The 10,039-nt window shown below is 51.9% G+C and overlaps 1 long non-coding RNA gene across 1 annotated transcript; it reads right to left on the minus strand.

The window, feature by feature from the left end:
- Nucleotides 1–469: 469 nt before the first annotated feature.
- Nucleotides 470–9,227, minus strand: LOC144245790 (uncharacterized). Its single transcript, XR_013339423.1, has 3 exons — nucleotides 9,137–9,227; nucleotides 927–1,066; nucleotides 470–729 (listed from the first exon to the last, which is right to left on the minus strand). It is a non-coding gene; the product is annotated as an uncharacterized LOC144245790 (long non-coding RNA).
- Between the last annotated feature and the right edge of the window lie 812 nt (nucleotides 9,228–10,039).

Genomic DNA, 10,039 nt, shown 5'->3' on the forward strand with positions numbered 1-10,039 from the left:
GTTCCTTTTGCTCTCATGGCTGTCGTGGGGAAGCCAAACAGAGGTAGTTGTCCTGGTGTGCCCAGTGAGTATGCTCTCTGGGGCAGGTTCCTAAGCGTGGCTGAATCTCCCATTTCCAAATACTGCCCCGTCCTGATGGGAGGCTTAAATGAAGTGCCGGGGAAGGCAGAGCCCTGAATAGCAGAGGCCCCGATTAAATGTGGGTGTGGAGCCTGAATCACAGCCCAGCGTCCCTTCTCCAGGGTCCTGGGCATGGAGACCTTTGGTGTGAAAACCTGGGTGATCCCAAAAAGCCACCTTCTCCGCCTGCCAGCTAATTTGGGAGCACACCCCGAATTTTCCTTTCAGCCGGTCACAACGCAGTCATCTGTTTCTCAAGGAGATATCCCAGAGATGATTTGAAATGCAAACGAGCCGTATGCATACAAAAAGGAAGCCCATTTGCTTGTACCAAACTTTGGAAGAAATCCACAGGTAACACGATCTGTTTATAAGCAGCGGCGGCCGAGATCAGGTCAAGGATCTCGCGGAATAACAACCATGAGATCTGATTGTCTTTTCCCTCGTAAACATTTCATAGATCCGGGAGTTCCGTGACCGATCGTGATCTCATGCTGCGTCCCGGGCCAGGCAGGGTGCGTGAGGTCCCCGCCCTCTCCTGCCCCAGCAGCCGAGCTGGGCTGCGTGCCGGTGGGGGTGAGGTTCGCTCCTGGAGCTTCGGGGAGTGACCTGTGAAGAGAGGTGGGAGGTCAGGAGTGGCCGGCAGCTCCGGGAAGGGACCGAAATGCTGGCAAGGAGGGGAGCTGTTTGTGACATGTGTCCTGTGGACAAGGAACGACATTTACAGTGGGTGCTGGGACACCGCAGGGCCGGGCGGGGCTGCCTGGGCTCCAGGGCTGCCAGGGACAAAGTGAGGGTGGTCCTGCCTGTGCTCGGCTGGGTGCTCCCTGGAGAGATGTGCCGTGGCCCCTTCGTGGCCCCCGGGTGTAAGCACGCAGTGAAATGCTCTCCTGATGATACGTTCCTTTTATTTCAAGTAGGAAACTTCGATGCTCACCTTGCTTTTCTGCAAGAAGAGCAGGAAATGTATTTCATTTAATTAATTAATGTATATATAAATTCATGGCGTGATAAAAAGAAATGTGGCCTGGGTGGGTCCGTCAGTTAAGCGTGTGACTTCGGCTCAGGTCATGATCCCACGGTTCATGAGTTCCAGCCCCGCGTCGGGCTCTGGGCTGACAGTCCAGAGCCTGGAGCCTGTTTCAGCTTCTGTGCCTCCCTCTCTCTCTGCCCCTCCCCTGCTAATGCTCTTTCTCTCTCTCAAAACAAAATTTTTTTAAAAAAATTAATAAAAGTAAAAAAATGTGACCTAAATTCTGCTAGATATTTTTGGTCCTTTCTGTTTAAAAATCAGTGACACATATGTACCACGCGGTCTACTTCATAGATGTCTTTATTTTCCATCTGTGGAGACCTTTGGTCCTGAAAATTAAGTCTTTGGAAAATGTGCTACTTCTAATAACTTCCTTACGAAATTGTAACTTACTGTGCAGGCAGGATTTGTCTCCTACATCACTTTTTGTTTCGTAATGTAACAATGTCAACAATAATACTGTAGTTTAAACATAGTAGCATTTGAAAAGCGCTCCATGCTTTACAGGGCACTGATTGTCTATCTGGTTTCATCTAAGGAACTGTTAGCTCCTTGAGACCTGGGACCATAAGGACAGGATGACATATGTCGCAGGCTCCCTAGAAAGTAGTAAATGTCTCATAACATGTTTACGGAACGTGTGACGTTGTACAGAGAATCTTATATCCTTTGTATGTCCTCGCTTCTGTCGATGCAGTTCATTCACCTGGCAGGGATGACCTGAGCTCAGGTGTGCAGCACGAGCCACCAGTCTCTCCTGGTGGTCACGGAGTGTGTGAGATGACAAGAGCTTACACCGTGGGGGAGGGGTGAGGCCAGTGCACATAGCTGTAGAACTTCGGAGAAAGTGTTTAGCACTCCCAAACCGGAATCATAATGTAGAGGCTGCAGAAGTCACTTCTAGGTTTGGCAGGGGTGGGGGCAGGGGGGCGAGGAAGACTACGCAACAATTTTTAGGCAGAGCTGAGGTTTCTGCCGGGCAGAGCAAAGGTTTCCATCGCAGGCAGAGGAGCCTTCTCCCCGAATGCCTGGCGGTGTGGAAGCTGGTCATGGGGTCATGGTGTCATTACACCATGGTGTCATGGTCAGAGGTAGGACAGGGCGGAAGGGAGGCAGGGGTTTCCTAGGAAGCCAGTGCAGGGGGCGGGGATCAGTCGGAGCCTGGAGGTCGAAAGCTGGCTCTGGAGGCATGGGTTCTGAGGATGCTGGGGCAGTGACATTCCGCTTTTGAATGGAGGAGCGTGGGAACAGAGGTCAAGGCAGCCCAGGCAGTGAGCCAAGGCAGGGCGAGGCTGCTCATGCCAGGCTGGGGAGAATGGAGGCGAAGCCCCAAGGAGAAGGAAGTCTCACCTTTTTGGGGTGGGGTCTGCATTGCCCCTCCTGACCTTCCAGTTGGGGACACTGTGGACAGAGGGCAAGGTGCAGTATGACAGGTGGCCTTGACTTGATAGGAACCATCAGGTGAGGTGCAGGGGGGGGTGCACGGGGTAGGAGCCTCCGGGGAGCCTGCTGGGGTTACAGAGCGTGGATGGCAGAGGCCGTCTCTGCCCCGCCCCGTAGTCTGTGATGGGTGGGTGGCCACAGACAGGGCGGGGCCCAGGGGACCCAGGAAGGAGTCAGCTATGCCTCGGAGCGGGGTGCCCCCAGAAGCGAGGCTGGGGAAGCACATCCAAAAGCATCGCTTTTATCTCCAGACTACAGGCTGTGTCACAGCCCAGGCTACTTTTAATTTTTCCAAGGTGCTCGGCAAATGAATCACACCCAGTGCAAACCTCTGCAGCCTCTGTAAATTTTGTCAACACGAGTTGCACTTGTGTCTGCTGGGCTGTGATCTAACTGGTTAAAACCGTTTCCTTTCACTCGGTGTGGAGTGCAGCGTCCACGTGGCTAGCGTTGTTCGCAGAAGGCCCCAGACCTGACGTGGAGGGCGATTCAGCGTCCTGGCTCTCCCCCTGCTGAGTGGTAAGCCCAGGTGTCTGCACTGTTGGCATCAGGGGAACAGGAAAGAGGGGTCGGACCCCGTGCCGAAAGGGACAAGCCCCGCGACAGCCTCGGCTCACGTCTGCGCTTGTCTGCAGCCTCCTCAGGTACTGGGAAAGTCGAACAGGTGGGGGCACGGGATTAGGGGCGCTGGGGTGCAAGCTGGTGGCTGGAGACGGGGGAGCCCTGCACTGTGCCTTTCCCCGAAGCTGGCAAATCCCACTCACACCGCCGACGCTGGATGGGAGGAGCCTGGAGGGGCCGGGTGGGGACTGGTCACTTCCTCTGGTCACGCTCCCGTCCCAGGGGCTGCTCCGATCTGCGGCCTCTGTGTGCTGTGTGGTAGCGCATACTGTACTTGGGGGTGCAGGAGCGCACACCTACTCACACTCACGCACACTACTCGGGTCCCTTGGAAAGCCTGCAAGGGTAGCTAGCAGCTGACACTGTTAATTTTGAGGAAATGGGTTGAGCATCGAGACACAGGGACTTTATTACTACTACTTTTTACGGTATCCACTTCTGTATTGTTTTATGATGAACTTGTAGATTTCTGACAGATCCCCATTCAGCCAATATTCACACTGAGTGGCTTGCAGCCTTCGTGCATGTGATGCTCATGACTCTAGGAGGGAAGTGACATCTCTGTCACCCCACAGAGCGACTGGGAGCCGGAGGCGCCGAGCTGTGAGGTGACCCCCTCAGGCTGCCGGCCGTAGGACCGTCTGGGGGTAAGAGCGAAGCCATGGGCTCCAGAGTCACTCTGCTGCCTCCCCAGTCTGCCCAATAGAGGGACAAACCGTTTCCACCTCAGGGGACAGCTTCTAGCCAGACCCCTCTAGGCCCTTCTCTATGTCCTTACATCAGTTTTGGCCGCGTTTTGTCCGTCTGTCCTCTGTTTAGCCAGTCACAGGATGTGGGCTCTCAATCTGGTCCTGGCGCCCTCTGGCTTGCCCATGACTCCTGGTACCTGGTGAGCTCCGGCTGCTTCCTGTGGGCCTGGACTCCCCTTTGTGGGGCTCGCCAGCACCCCTCTCTGGCTGGGCACCCCCACCCCCTCGAATTAGTCCCCGCAGAGGTGTTAACGTTGGCATCAGCATCAGACAAGGAGTCTTGGAGAGGGAGAGCTTGGAAGGGACTCTGGGTGCAGGGTCGGCATGCGGCCTCCTCCCCAGCACATGCCTGGGGGTGGGGGCCTCCTCTCAGAGCAGGCTGCAAGGTGTTGACTGTGAGCAGGGGTGGCGTGAAATCCGGTCACCACTCTCTACTGCGCACACCAGCTCAGGTCCTGCAGAGGTTTCTAGCTGTGTTCAAAGCCCAAGTTTGACTTCTTTTGTCTACGGATCCGAGGAACCTTAAGATCATAAAAATTATACAGCAAGTAGGTGACCCTGTGACATCACCGAGTCACTTTAAGTGTGAAGAACTGAAGGTGCAGAGGGGTCAGTGGCCAGCCCAGTTTCACGCAGCTTCCCAGTTTAGAAAGTTCTGGAACTTTCTCGCACCTTCTTTGCACTGCTTGACATGGAGACGGATTCAGCCAGGACAGCCTGTTGCATCCCGTGTGAAGGAAGTACAGGACATGACAGGATGGATCGCAGGCAGTGAGGCTCCAAAGTGCTGTTATCTTTCTAGAAATGTGGTGAATGGGAGAATATTTCCACCTGGCAGTGTGACTGCCTGAGTGATTAGCCTGTAATTTTCCCTGCCTTGCGTACCTCTTAGTTTGCCTGGTATGCGTGCTTCCATTTCATAAAACTTTTCTTCTAGTAAATGCACACATTTATTTTTATGCAATATTGTATCACTTTTTACAATAGGAGATTAGCTTATTTCTCTGCCTCTGGCAGCAGGAGCCACTTACTTAAAAGGCAAATCAGAAGGTGGGGCACCTGGGTGGCTCAGTCGCTTAAGCATCCAACTCTTGGTTTTGGCTCAAGTCATGATCTCAGAGTTCGTGAGTTCGAGCCCCACGTCAGGCTCTGTGCTGACGGTGCGGAGCCTGCTTGGGATTCTCCCTCTCCCTCTCTCTCTGCCCCTCGCCTGCTCATGCTCTCTCTCTCTCTCTCTCTCAAGAAATAAACAAACTTGAAAAATTGCAAACCAGAAGGGATGGAACTACCACCGTGAGTGTGAGCTGTGCCTGTTAGTGGAGCGTGCGCTGGCTGGGCTCTCGGGGCTTGTAGCAGGGATGCCACTGTACTGAAATGCACAGACCTGGGTGTGTCGACATCGTTCATTCTCACCAGCACTGGTTCACGTATGTCCTGATGCGTTCAGACACGACACTATCCTGGACGATGTATGTGAACTATCATTAGGTTGCACATGGAAACATAGGAAGTACCGATCGGTGGATTAATTTTTCAAAGTTTACATGTAACAGACTTGCTTTTGTTATCGAGTGGGTGTGTTGAGAATTCACTGATACATTTAAAAAGAATTTTTAAAATTTTATTTATTTTTGAGAAAGAAGGAGAGAGAGCATGAGCTGGCAGAGGGAGAGGGAGACACAGAATCGGAAGCAGGCTCCAAGCTCTGAGCTGTCAGCACAGAGCCCGACGTGGGGCTCAGACCCACAAACCATGAGACCATGACCTGAGCCGAAGTCAGATGCTTCACTGACTGAGCCACGCAGGTGCCCCCCTGTCTTTTTTTTTTTTTTTTTTTAATTTTTAATTTTACATTTTGAGAGTGAGTGTGTGTGCATGCAAGCAGGGGAGGGGCAGAGGAAGAGGGAGAGAGTGAATCTTCAAGCAGGCTCCATGCTCAGTGCGGAGCCAACACAGGGGCTCAAACCCATGAACCCTGAGATCATGACCTGAGCTGAAGTCGGACACTTAACCGACTGAGCCACCCAGGCGCTCCTCACTGAAACATGGTAAGTGCCACATTTGCGACCAGGTTTGGTTATCGGTGATTATTCCTTAAAGATGAGGGAGGGTAAGAGGCTTGATATACTGGAGAAGACACAAACAGACATGCATTTGCTCGTTCACATGCACTCGTTCTGTGCAGCCTAAATACGAGGCAGACATTTATAGGGCATTTTCCTGGGGCAGAAACACACTCAGCCCCTCCTCTCTGGAATGCACTAGGCACCAAACCCTCTTCTGTGAAGCCAACAGTCATGATGCTCTGGGCTAAGGCAGTGGGTGCTGATAAATGCTTAACAGCGAGCTCTCTGAAGAAATGGTCACTTTATTATAAACCTTACTTATATACGGGGTGCGTAGTGCATGCCCCAGGATGGGAATACTCTTTCATGTTAAGTCGCATAAAGTCAGCTGGTGACCACCGATGCTTTTGTTAACTTGTGAATCGTGGTCGCCCTGATGCCAAGTGCAGATCCGAGTGAACAGTGATGGATGTTTCATTGACAATCAGGAAGACAGAGGTGCTGCTCTGAATGTCCCCCCTTCCCTCGGTGATGTCAGACATTCTCACACAGTAGCATAGAGTGTTCGAACATGACTGCTTTCATGCTATTCCCAGTGCAGTGGCTACAGACAGAACATGCTTTTAAGGTGTGGTGCGCATTTGGAAGATTTTTCCCCATCACTTCTCAAGTCTAGACCAGAGATTCACACACTGCCTGAAAGAGCAGGTCCTGTTGGGTACAGGCTGCAATCTAAGGCTGGTTTTCGGCTTTTCAAATTGGTTTACTAAAGAAAAATCTAAACCTGGAAGTGCCTGTGTGGCTTAGTTGTTGAGCATCGGACTCTATCTCAGCTCAGGTTTGAGAGATCGAGCCCCACGTCAGGCTCTGTGCTGACAGCATGGAGCCTGCTTTGGATTCTCTCTCTCTCTCTCTCTCTCTCTCTCTCTTTCTCTCTCTCTCTCTCACTCTCACTCTCTCTGTCTCTCCCCCTCACTCTCTGTCCCTCCTCCACTGGCATGTGCATGCATGTGCCCCTTCTCTCTTGCAAAATAAACTTTAAGAAAAAATCAAAAGGAGAGTAATAGCTTGTGACATGTGAAAAGTACATGAAACTCAGAGTTCAGTGTACACACGTGGGATCTTATTGGAACACAAGTCCACTCGTTTATGAGTTGTTTTCCGGCTAGGACAGCAAAGCTGAGCCCCTGCAGGAGAGCCCGGACGGCCCCCAAGGCCTAAGGTAGCTCCTGTCCTGCTGTTGGTGGGAGATGTTTGCTGAGCCCTGCTCTGAACAGTCAACAAGAGAGTGTTCCCTGACGTACAGCATCCACCCATTTCCATGGTGAAGGTGCTGTCGCCATTTCCCGGCTCCCAGCACGAGCTCTGAACACAGGGTTGGGGGGACATCGTACCGGCCCCTCACATAGTGTTTCTACCCCACAGAAGCCATCACTAGAAGTGACCCCAAGGGCATAGAAAACAGCAAAATAAGTAGGAAGTAGCCAGTGTTGAGTACCTATTGTCTTTCTTTCTTTTTTTTAAATTTTATTTCTAATGTAGTTCATTTAGCCATAACTTAATATAAGTGTAATAATGAGCATGTTACTAACATTCCTAAGAAATGAAGAGCTGGAGAGAGATCCGGGGCATGGCTGGGTGGGGGTGCTTCTGGGTGGTGGAATGCCCCTGGTTGGGGGTGCCCCTAGGGGTGGGATGGCCCTGGGTGGTGGGGTGTCCCTCAGCGGTGGGTTGCCACCTGGTGGGGATGCCCCTGGGTGGTGGGGTGCCCCTGGATGGGGGCACCCATGGATGGTGGGGCATCCCTGGGTGGTGGGGTGCCCCTGGATGGGGGTGCCCCTGGGTGGCGGCGTGGCCTCCTCTCCCTGGGGATCCCTTATGGAAGAAGGGTTTCCTAGCTGGATGTTTAGGGATGAGGCAGAGAGGCGGGGGCCAGGGGGCGTGCATTCACTGCAGAGGAAAGGGCAGATTTCGGGGTGCTAGTGAGCAACATTAGCACAGCTCCAGGGTGCTGGCCTAGAGCATGGTAGCCGAGGGGGCTGGGGACTGTCACATACACCCTGAACAGAAGTGGTGGGTAGAAAACACACACATGACAGTGGCTGGTGTATATGCCAAACCAGCGTGTTTTTTCCCCTTTGCTATACCTTACGAAAAGGTACAGGATTCATGTTTGTAAAGACATGTGGTGTGAGTGTAGTCAGGAGTAGGTGGGTGCGCCTTAGTGACGCTCCCGGTGACAAAGGGACACGCCTGATGGATTCTCAGAGGCTGGCCACGTCCGCCAGCCAGGTTCCAGCATCTGCTCTGTCCTGCTCTCATGAAAATTGCAAGGAAAGGACAATTTTTTTTCCTCCCAAGGATGTGAAAAGCTTCTGGAAAGCGCATTTGGATGGATATGCTGGGGTCAGAGCTGGCAGAAAGAACGTCTCTGGTGTCAGTTACAGCCTGTTGCCCATGGATGCTGTTTTGAAACCCTGCAAAGGGGCTTTTCAGGGAAAATGAAAAACCTCCTGCCCTCGTCTTGTAAGAATGGTTTCCCCGGCGGGGGCTGGGGGGCTCATTCGCTTAAGCATCCGACTGTTGGTTTCAGCTCAGGTCATGATCTCACTTGTTCATGAGTTCAGGCCCCACATCAGGTTCTGCGCTGACAGCACGGAGCCTGCTTAGGATTCTGTCCCTCTCTGCCGCTACCCCTCTCACCCTCTATCTCTGTCTCTCAAAAATAAACATTTAAACACGACTTTAATTAAAAAGTGAGGAAATTTTAAAAAGAGTGGCTTTCCTCGGAAGCTGCATTCATTGAGAGCCTCTTAGAGAAAACCCTGGTGAGGGCAGGGTCTCGCTCTCACAGACCAGCCTGGGAGGGGACTGAAGCTGCCCCCTGCTCCAGAGAAAAGCCCTGTCCCCTCCCCACCCTCTACCTTGCCAGCTGGGAACGTCAGTCACACAGCTTCCACATTCTGAGATATGACAGCAATGACAGGTGACCATATTGACCCCAGTAAAACCGAACCTGGCCTCGATGAGGCCAGGGGAGATTCTCAGAGCTGGGAGGGAACTACTGTGTAGACCTGAGCCTCTGGGGAAATCTGCTCACTGACCTGGGTGGATGAAAGGGCCCCCAGAGTCCTCCCTGGGTCAGTGTCCCCAGTCAGCTTGGCAGACTCCGTTTGAGTGGCATTGCCTTCTCTTGCTTCATTCCCCTGTGGCACTGAAGGGGGGGAGGGGTGGTATGATCCCAGCACACCTGAAGTGTCAACAAAGCCACTTGTGACATCAGCCATCCCTCCCCAGTCTGCGTCTCCGGGTTTCAACTGACCACCTGTCTTTTAAACCAGCAGATGAACCTCGAAGCTTCAAGGACATACATCCTTCTTGGGGACTAGGTCATTGTCTAAAACACCACGTAAATATTGGTCCATAATAGCTGAATGGCGTTCTGCCCTAACACACCTTTTGTTCTTATTACTAACAAGCAACTCTTTCTGAGTTGGACGCAGATCCTAGAATACCTCCCTCGACAGTATATTCTTCTAGATGTTCTGCAATGGAGAAAATAGGACCATAGTATATTTTTTTTAGTAATACCACATCTAAGATTTCAAAAGCTAGTGACACAACTGTGCGGACGTGTGGCATAATTTTGGTATTATAGTCTCTTCTGCTTTCTTTCGAAGTAAAAAAAGGAATGTTCAAGGATCTTGATGGAATTCCAGAGTTTGTATGTCTTGAGATCAGCCAAGCCTACAAGTAAATTCAGCTGCTCACCTTCATTGAATTTATTTTTCACCACTATCATCCTTGCATTTTTAAATGGTTTTCCTGTAATTTTGTCAAACACAGGGAGGAAATGGGTTATACTGATATAGAACAGGGCACCGCTTGGTATAAAATGTTTTACTTGGGGCACCTGGGTGGCTCAGTCGGTTAAGCGTCTGGATTTCAGCTCAGGTCAGGGTCTGATTGTGGGTTCGACCCCGGCGTTGGGCTCTGTGCTGACAGCT

This window comes from Crocuta crocuta, unplaced genomic scaffold (assembly GCF_008692635.1).
Source record: "Crocuta crocuta isolate KB4526 unplaced genomic scaffold, BGI_CrCroc_1.0 scaffold108, whole genome shotgun sequence".
In the NCBI taxonomy this organism is placed as follows: domain Eukaryota; kingdom Metazoa; phylum Chordata; class Mammalia; order Carnivora; family Hyaenidae; genus Crocuta; species Crocuta crocuta.